General features: G+C 38.9%; 1 pseudogene across 1 annotated transcript; it reads right to left on the bottom strand.

The window, feature by feature from the left end:
• Positions 1-336: 336 nt before the first annotated feature.
• On the bottom strand, positions 337-8,724 carry LOC309858740 (lipase member J-like; annotated as a pseudogene). The gene is made up of 6 exons: positions 8,721-8,724; positions 7,697-7,898; positions 6,632-6,741; positions 5,029-5,165; positions 4,101-4,247; positions 337-414 (listed from the first exon to the last, which is right to left on the bottom strand). The product of its transcript is annotated as a lipase member J-like (transcript).
• Positions 8,725-10,698: the final 1,974 nt, after the last annotated feature.

Genomic DNA, 10,698 nt, shown 5'->3' with positions numbered 1-10,698 from the left:
TTAGTCTTAGGTGTTTTTGAAGGAATAGCTCTGAATATTTGGGCAAGTCAAATGATAAACATGGCCTCAATGATTCCTAGTCTACTATTCCAAATTAACATTTTCTCATTTGTAAAATAGAAAATAGGTATATTGCTCTGATTATTGCTTAGGGTTAGAAGACCTAATAGATTATGATACTAACATATTAGAAACCATGAAGAATTACATAAATAGGTAATAGTTACATTTTATCCTTCTAAATTTATCATCCTATGACAATGGCATGATTCTCAGAATGATGGGGTAAACCAAGATGTAGTATAAATAAAATTGTACTAAAAAGCACTTGAAAAGTTATACCTGACTCCAGTGTAGCATATTTTGAACAGATATCCCTGCTGGGTTATGTGACAAATACACATCCACACCACTCTGAGGGGTTAAAAAATTATTTTTATACTTGGTCCACCCAGAGAAAGTGTAACTTTTGATATTTACTACACTAAATAATTTCAATACAATTTAAAGTATTTTAAGCAAATAATATAAATAAAATATAAAATTATATTTTAATTAAGTACATAAATGTACTTATTAAATATGTAATTTTACATTAACATAGAAGGTATTATTGGATTTCTGAGTTACGTAGTCTGTCATCCCATACTGAAAACAATCTAAACTGTTAGGACTCACACACACGGACCCCTTTTGTGAGCACAAAGGACTGAAAAGATAGAAATTAACAGGAGAAATGGAAAAGGGAAACAAAAAAACCCTCAACAAAGCAAATTACTAAAGCCAGTTTTTTTTAAATTTATTTGCCAATCCCAGGGAATCTGAAGTTTTATTGTGAGAACTAAGCTAGTTGAGGAAAACAAACAAACAAAAAATCAGCCCAGAGCCTGCCAAGGACAATTAGGAGATTTAAAGTGAAACCCTTTCCATGATGAACTGGGCTCCTGAAATGCTACACAACTCCCAGTGAAACAATCAGAAATGCAGCAGCTTTCATGTTAGCCTGTCATCAAGGTTTGAATTAACTACAATGTCCCTGGAAACCTTAGTCAGTGAGCAAGACTTACAATGTCAATGTAGTCCTATCAAAATCTCAGCAAATTCTCTTAAGCATATCAACAAACTGTTTCTCAGATGGAGAAACGGAAGACCCAGGACAGCCAATACAGTAATACAGTATTCTAAGGGAGGAACAAAGTTGGAGGATGGACATACACAACTTCAAGATGTACTATCAACCTACAGTAATCAAGAAGTAGGGTACTGGTGGAAGAATAGACAAACATCCATAGAATGGAAAGAGGGCCCCAAAATAGATCCCCTAGATAGTCAACAGATCTTTGAAAAAGAGAAAAGGCAATACAATTGAGAAACAATGGTATCTTCAACAAATGGTCCTGGAACAACTAGACAATGACATGGAAAAGAAGAAGAAAAAAACAAAAAGAATTGAGGCACAGACCTCACATTTTTTGCAATAGTTAACTCAAAATAGAACACAGATCTAAATGTCAAACTCAAAACTATGAAACTCCTAGAAGATGACCTAGTAGAGAAAATCTAGCTGACTTTGGGTCTAGTGATGGCTTTGTAGATAAAACACCAAAGGCACAAACTATGAAAGAAATAACAGACAAGCTGAACTTCCGAGTCAAAAACGTCCACTTTGCAAAAGACAAAGAATTAGAATACAGGGCACAGACTGGAAGAAAATATTTGCAAAAGACATATCTATGAAGGTGTTATCCAAAATGTACAAAGAACTCTTCAAACTCAACAATGAGAAAATAACCTGATTTAAAAATGGGCAAAGACCTTAACAGACAGCTCATCGAATAGATGTACAGATAGCAAATGACCATGAAAAGATGCTCTGCATCATACACCATCAGGGAAATGCAATTTAAAAGAACAATGAAATACCACTACACACCTATGAAAATGACAAAAGTCTGAAACATTGACAGCACCAAGTGCTGGTGAGGAAAAAGTCACAGGAACTCTCATTCACTGCTGGTGGAAATGCACAATAGTACAACCCCTTTGGAAAAACAGTTTAGTGGTCTCCTATAAAACAAAAGGAATCCTTGTCACATGATCCAGCAATTGCACTCCTTGGTATTTATCCAAAGGGGGTAAAGACTCGTGTTCACGCAAAATCTTCACATTGATCTTGATAGCATCTTTATTCATAATTGACAAAACTTGAATCATAATGTCCTTTAGTAGGTGGATAGATACACAGTGATACATCCCGACAATAAAATATTTTTTTCAACACTAAAAATAAATGAGATACCAAGCCAGGAAAAGACATGGAGGAACCTTGAATGTTTGCTACTAAATGGACGAAGGCAATCTGAGAGGGCTACAAACTATGATTCTAACTACATGACATTATGGAAAAGGCAAAACTGTGGCAGGCAGTGAAAAACTCAGTAGTATCAGTGGTTTCCAGGATTTAAGAGGGGAGGGATGAGTAGACAAAGCACAGAGGATTTATAGGGCAGTGAAAATATCCTACATGATACTGTAATAGTAGGTCTATGTCATTATACATTTGTTAGAACTCACAGAATGTAGAACACCAGAGTGAACCACGCTGTAAACTATGGATTTGGGGTACTTATGATGTGTCCATGTAGGTTCATCAATTATAGCAAACAAAAATACAACCTGTGGTCCTTGCCATATCCAAGATCATCTAGGTTTTTCCTGATGTGAGCTTCTTGGAGTTTGAGAGTCTTACATTTCACATTTAGGTCTATGATCCAAATCTGAGTTAACTTTGTGAAGGTTATTTTATTGTGTTGTATGTAGACATCAAGTTGTCCCAACACTATTTGTTGAAGAGACTATGGTTTTTCTAGTGCACTGCCTTTCTCCTTTGTCAAAGATCTGTTGATGGTGTTCATGAGACTCTGTGTCTGCACTCGGTATTCTGCTACACTGATCTTCTTGTTTCTTTCATTAATTCCACGCTGTCTAGATTACTGTAGTTGAAGATTAAGTCTTAATGTTCAACAGTACCAGTCCTCCAACTTTGCTCTTTCTCTTCAATTCTGTGTTGGGTACTCCAGGTTTTGCTTCCCTCAATAAACGTTAAAAGTCATTTGTCAATGTCCTTAAATTAGCTTGCAGGGATTTTGGTTGCCTTGAATCCACAGACTAAATTGGTAAGAATGGACATCTTGACAACTTCTCTTTCTTTGACTGAATAAATTGATTCTTGCTGGTAAATTATTAAATGGTACAGGTGCAGGAACCAACCAGTAGTCTGAATGCCACAACTGCTTCTGCTAAATCCTTTTTTTTTTTTAATTTAATGTGCTTAAAAAGTCTTAGAATGAATGAGTAAATCTGTAATAGCATCTATACACAAACTGTACGGCTTTGGGAATAGTAGCTTGAGCCCCTAAACGGTGTCCCACTCCAGGAATTTTGATGAATGCCTGAAGCTGGTAAGGTAATTAGCAGGCACAAATGCCAATTACAAAAGGGTCAATAAGAAAGGGAAGGAGTGTTAGGAACCAAGATATAAGAGCAGAAGTTGTTAAAAAAAAAAAAGAGAGAGAGATAGAAGATGGGGTGCCTGGGTGGTTCAGTGGGTTAAGCCTCTGTCTTCAGCTCAGGTCATGATCTCAGGGTCCTGGGATTGAGTACTGCATCGGGATCACTGCTCGGCAGGGAGCCTTCTTCCTCCTCTCTCTCTCTCTCTGCTTGCCTCTCTGCCTACTTGTGATCTCTCTCTGTCAAATAAATAAATAAAATCTTTTTTTTTTTAATTAAGTGATAGGAGAGAACTTAAATACAAGAAACTTCAGGAAACTAACACCCAATAGTAAAGGCCAATTAAAAGACTCAGCACAGCACCTGCTTTCTGTTCCGTATGGAGAGCAAGACAAATCAGAATGCAAAATAATCCCAGCATGCTCACGCTGATTAGTTTCAGAATGTTGATGTAGTCCCCAAACCAGGAGGGCGAAGACTCTATCAGTACACGTGGATGAATCATACAATGACATGTAAGGCATAAAGTACTATTAAGAGCTGCTTTCTAAAAATGGACAAAGTACATTTCAAATTCAAGTTGTTTTCACCATATATAAGTTCTCCTGGTCATAACCATTTATCATAAGCAAGATATCGTGGCAAATCTTACCAATAATCTTCAGTGGACACAGCTTTGAACCAACAAATCTTTTGAATGAGGTATTAGGTAGGAAGTCTTTGTTGCCAAAAAAAGCCTGTAAGACAAGTTTACTTTACTCATATTTGGAAGACCAAAATAATTATTCAAGGAATGGTCCAATGTGATCATTATATTTATAATGAAATGCACTGTCTCACATTATTAGTTCAAAATATTTAAATGAGAAAGGTGCCTGGGTGGCTCAGTTGGTTAAGTGGATGACTCTTGATTTTGGCTCAGGATATGAGATGGAGTCCCATGTTGGGTCCATGCTCAGAACAGTCTGCTTGTCCCTCTCTCTGCCCTACCCTGCCTCCCTTGCCCTTGTGTTCTCTCTCTCTCTCTCTCTTTCAAATAAGAAATTAAAACCTTTAAAAGAAATACATTTATTTATTTTTTTAAAGATTTTATTTATTCATTTGACAGAGATCACAAGTAGGCAGAGAAGCAGGCAGAGAGAGGAGGAAGCAGGGTCCCCACTGAGCAGAGAGCCCAATGTAAGGCTTGATCCCAGGACCCTGGGATCATGACCTGAACTGAAGGCAGAGGCTTTAACCCACTGAGCCACCCAAGCGCCCTAAAAGAAATGCATTCAAATTAAGGGCAAAACTTGGAAGCAGGAGATAGAGATAAGCTGACTACTGGATTTTCCTTCAAAATGAGAAGTCCAAAGCTATTATAAATAAAATCTTATTCATTTGTAAAAACAAAAGAAAGAATCCAGTGTCTCTGAAACCAAAAAATTAAATTCATGCAAACATAGTCAAGACCTTTTATTTTGAAATGACAGAATCATTGTCATTTTGTATTATCAGCTATGTAAAGGAATAACATACCTTTAACACTGACCTCCATTTGTATGCCAATTTAATTAAAGGTCTCTTTGAATATTTGATGGAAAAAACTGGAGCTAAGGTAAAAAATTTTTTGATTCTTTCAGCTATCTGTGGTATTGTGGAAAATGTTATGAACGCTGAAAGAAAACAAGACAGAAATTAACTATTCTTCCGCCATTACTGGCATGTAAGAAATGATATCATGGCAAGAGAGAGTAAATTCAATATGTTACGACCACTAATTGACTCATTCATTTCTCAATTCCCTTATCAAACATTTCTCGGTCACCCAGTATGAGACCTACATATCAATCAAACATCATACTGATGATTAATATTAAAAACAATGTCTAGACCATAAACAATGGTAAATCCACAATAAAAGAGTCTTGTAACACCATAGTTGAGAAATCAGAAACAATATTGAAGATTTCTATAACTGGCAATGTGAGAATTTCGGATATTTGAATCTTACACTTTAGGTGACAGATCCAATACATGTCAAATTGTTTTCATATTTATTTTTAATATATTTTAAAACACCCTTGCCTTATTGTGCAGAGGATACTAGTTTATATTTTATTGTTAGTTTAGAGTCATTAATATGACAAATAGTTTTCCCTTTTATGACATCTTATCAAGCTACATTCTTGTACATCTTTTTTTATTTTTATAGCTTTTCTGTTTTCTGAGTTCTAAGAAGGCACACAATCAGAGAATCATATAACATATTAGAAGTCAGTAAATTCTAGCACATAGTCACTTCTTTCTTAATAATTTTCCAAGATTCCTGGTTCCAGATAACTGTTACAGATGGAAAATCCAGAGTACAACTCACACACATGATTAATAAATGTCAGAGAAAAGATCTGTGGAAAATCAGATTAGACTGTTCTTCAACATACTCTTTTAAAGCAGGGTGTGTCTTATTCCTATAAGAAAATGATCATTTTTCAGCCTAGAAAAGACTCAGTGAATACTGGTTGCTATTATCAAGTAGGCTTTGTAACTTCCCCAGTAGAAAGAATGGGAGTAAGAAAGTTTACCACATCATGTAAGAGAATTATGTTGGGTTTTAGAGAATTATCCTCTGAAAGTGAAACTATTACACATTAGATGGAAGCATTGTTGCTGTGAGCTAAAAGAAGTTCTTTTTTAGTCTCTTTAAACATATGAAGGCTTAGGCTCATCTTTGTGCATGTCTAAAGTTTAATCTGTCCTAAATGCGTAAGCATTAATGGCCTTCTCACATCCCCTCCTCATGAGGTCCTTTGCCACACTTAAATGACAATTATAAGTATGAAATTTCTATTTGTGGAACAAGGGGTAGTTATGATCTCACTTTGATCCCAAGATGGATATCCAACTTCTGAACGCTTGGGAACAAAGACAACCTGTTATTACATGAATTCTTTGTGACTAGAGAAGACAAGGTAGAAGGAGGAAGGGGGTAAGTGTCCAGGGCCAGGCTGTGGGTCTTCTTCCTGGTGCTCTGTTTTGTGTCACTTTTAGCTCTGGGAGCTTGCCCACATCCTTAGGAGGTATGTCTGCAAACCCTACAAAAGACATTGCATACTATGAGACACAATCCTTCTGGCCGTACCAATAGTGGTGCCCTGGGAATGGCCTATATAAAATATTTCCTCTTGTCCCGTGTGTTTCAAGATGAAGCTGATGGAGGCTGGGAGGTTGTATTTTGCCATCTCGTCAAAACTACAAAAGAAAAAGGGAAGTTGAAATCCCCTTTCTTCCAGAATGTGATGCTAACCCTTGAAGATAATGAACAGGTAAGTGAAGGCAAACAATTTTCCACTCTCTTTGGGTATTATCAAGAAATTATGGGGTGGGGCACCTGGGTGGCTCAGTGGGTTAAAGCCTCTGCTTTCAGCTCAGGTCATGGTCCCAGAGTCCTGGGATGGAGTCCCACATCAAGCTTTCTGCTCAGCAGGGAGCCTGCTTCCCCCTCTCTCTCTGCCTGCTTCTCTGCCTACTTGTGATCTTTGTCTGTCAAATAAATATATCAAACCTTGAAAAAAAAGATGTTTAAAAAAAAGAAAGAATTTTAGGGCCCTTGGGTGCCTCAACTGGTTGAGCATCTGACTCTTGATTTCAGCTCAGGTCGTGGTCTCAGGGTGGTGAGGTCGAGCCCTGTGTCTGGCTCTGCACTCAGTGTGGAGTCTGTTTGAGCTTCTCTCTTACTTCTCCTAGGCTCCTCCCCACTCGTGCATGTGCGTGCACTTTCTCTCCAGCTCTCTCTCAAATAAATAAATATTTCTTAAAAAAGAAGTTATGTGATGTAATATATCTACTTAATAAAGACTTCCGTGAGAACACAAAGTCAGGGAATAAAGTAGCCCCAAGATAGTCTTATAAAGAGGCTGTTTATTTTACATACAGGGAGAGAAAGTAAATATATAGGTTAAGGAGAAAAACAATGGAAAGGGTGGGGTTAGCCAATAAAGGTTACTACTGACAAACGAGATACACACTTAAGGTCAAGCAAGCATTCTTTCATTTTCAAGCAAAAACTGACATAAATTGTGATGGTCTGTTACAAGACCTGATTGAGAAAAGACACTTCTGTTCTACTTTATTTCATTCAAACACAAGACAATATATTTGACACACTCATAAAATAAAATGAAACATTACTTGATGTTATTTGTACCTGAAGGCCCAGAATTCTTTGGAATTTGTCTTCAGGTACTTGTGTTTCCTGGACCAGGTAGGTGGTCCGCTGCTATTCCCCATCCACACATCTTAACCAGCATCTACCGGAATGAAGCCCAGGCTATTGTTGGGCAGAATGGAGATCCAGCTGCTGGCAGGTGTAAACAAACCATGTTGCAAGTAGACAACAAACCTCTGAGCTAGAAAAAAAAAAATGCAGAGAATTTCTTCTTAAATGTTGTAGTATCTGTATAAATATCTTATCTGAAGTTAAATCTTTTAACACATGACAGTTTGAAGTTTTAAAAATATATTTTTAAATTTTATATTGTATAAATATGGTAAATTTTTCATGTTTAATGTCATTGTATGTCAGAGTTGTTTAGCAAAGTTTACAAAGTTGGAAACTTAGCAAAGTTTACAAAGAATTTTTTTTTAATGACCAAGTATATCATTAGGTCATGTCTCACTTAAATATATAAACTTTAAAGATTAGAACATTCACATAGCTAATAGTCATGTGAGTACTCATATACATTTTATTTTATTTCTATTTTAGAGAGAGAGAGAGAGAGAGCGAACGAGCAGGGGGAGGTGCAGAGGGGGAGGGAGAAAGAGAATCTCAAGTAGACTCCACATTGAGCATGGAGCCCAACATAGACCTTGAGCTCACCACCCTGAGATCATGACCTGAGCCAAAAACAAGAGTCGGACATTTAACTGAGCCACTCACGCTTTCATCATATACATTTTAAATAGCATATTACAGTAGATGTCAGCCAGACACTGGTCTTAGCCACTCCAGTGCTGTGCAGTGGGCTCATGAAAGAAGTAGCCAGGGTGAGAGAGATGTAGGTTAACTTGGGCCCCGCAGCGTGGGTGCCTCACCAAGGCTACTGCTAGGAAAGTATGTCTGACCTGCCTGCAACAGAGGTCTCACAGGGTACCATCCCCTCAAGGAGATCAAACCAGCCACTTGGAGACTAGTTGGGGGACATCAGAGAAATGTCAGAGTCCTGTACCCATCGTGGTGTCTAGAGCAATTTTTTACCACTCCTTGTGCTGATTGCCTACTCAGGTCCTGGTGGGACAGAGCAAGCATCTCTCCTTCCATAACTTCCGCTCTGGGGACTGACTGCTGGAGTTGGAGAGAAGAGTAAGAGGGCATCTAGAAGGATCTGGAAGATGAAGAGAACTGGTATCACAAGCAGTTTATACTTAATTTGTATCAACCACTTCACCCTCACTGTTCTTCCCTCATTCTTCACAATTGCCTCGTGAGTGTTTTACTCCCATTTTACAGTAGAGAAAAGTGAGACTCCAAGAGGTTACATTAGCCTGTCGGAGGTCCCGGAGATCACAGAGCTGTTGGGTGGCCATCTGGAATCCAGTCTTCTCAGGACACTGCGGTTCCCGTTTCCACCACGTGGTCCCTAGTAGCTTGCTCAGAGAGAGTTTTTAAAACTCCTAATGAAATGCACTGCATCAATTTTTTGGGGGGGAAGAAAACTGAGGTGATACTTAATACCCATCAAATGTTTCTATCTTGAGTGGCCCATATTATGTGTCATAGGATGAAATATGGTCTCTGCCCTTAAAAGCAGCTCAGTGGAAAGGAGTCCCGGTACGGCCAGGCCAGGTGCAGCGTGAAACAGATGTCTACACCCATGTTCATTTATCCAGACTCAGGAGCATCCCTCCCTCACCAGCCCCTCTTCTGTGTTCATCAGAATGAGGTAGTGAGCCAAAGGGATCTGTTTGAAGAGATCTGGGGACACATTGAGATAAAGGTATTTAAGAAAAGGGACCTCATCATCTGATTCAGCTTTTCTGTTAAATTTTCACGATCATATTCAGTATTGCAATGTCTAGCTCTCAGGCCACTGCCATAGAGGGTGATGATCACTTGAAAATTGGACTAAAATCTCAAGTCAGTACTGGTGAAACTGGTGTCCTATGTAGGCAACTCTCAGAAGATTTAATAGTTTCAACATGAGCATAATTCTAAACCATCATAACTGTTCTCTGATCTGCATCCCTGAGAAAAAGATTTAAGTGTATATATATATATTATTTCAGATTTTATTTATTTATTTGAGAGAGAGAGCACAAGCAGGAAGAGCACCAGCAGAGGCAGAGGGAGAAGCAGACTCCCCACTGAGCAGGGAGCCCAATGTGAGACTCAATCCCAGGACCCTAAGATCATGACCTGGGCTGAAGGCAGACACTTAATTGGCTGAGCCACCCAGGCTCCCCAGATCTAAGTGTGTTTGTTATTCCCACTTCAAAGATTAGAAAATTGTGCAATGGTGACACAGTTAATGAACGACCCAGTTAGGCTGAGTCCAGGGGCTGGGCCTTCCCCATTCCATCACACTTCCCACTATTTATGTGCTTTTCATACCCAACACATGAGCCATGGGTTTGCAGGTAGAAGAACCACAGTGGAAGGGCAAGATGCACAGTTGTTCACTTCCCGTGTTTTCATGTTCAGTGTGGAAGGCAGAAGAACGGCCCCTCAAAGATGTCCTGTCCTGATCCCTGGAACTGGGGAGTATGTTGTGTTACATGGTGAAAGGGACTTTGGAGATGCAGCTAAGGGTCTGAAAATGGGGAGATGATCTCCATTATCCAGGGACCTGGTGTAATCTCAGAGGTCCTTGTAAGTGAGAGCGGGCAGGGAGAATCAGAGGCAGAAGAGCTGTGCTGTGAGAACAAAGCTCAGAAAGATGTTCTTGGTGGCTTTGAAGATGAAAGGGACTGCAGACCCAGGACCATGGGTAGCCTTCAGCATGAAACACATTCTCCCAGCGATCCTCCAGAGGTGTGCACACAGCCTCGTGGGCACCATGTTGTTAGCTCTGGTAGACCTATTTCGGACTCCTGTGAGGCAGTGTATGTGTGGCATTCGAAGCCACTCTGTGTGTCATAATTTGTTATAGCAGCATGAGAAACTACAATTCCCAGGAATTGTTTTCATTAGTAATAATGTTTTTTTTT

Source organism: Mustela nivalis (assembly GCF_964662115.1).
Source record: "Mustela nivalis genome assembly, chromosome: 2".
NCBI classification, from domain to species: Eukaryota; Metazoa; Chordata; class Mammalia; order Carnivora; family Mustelidae; genus Mustela; species Mustela nivalis.
The sequence above is the reverse complement of the archived record's forward strand: the minus strand, read 5'-3'. Positions and strand labels throughout refer to the sequence as shown.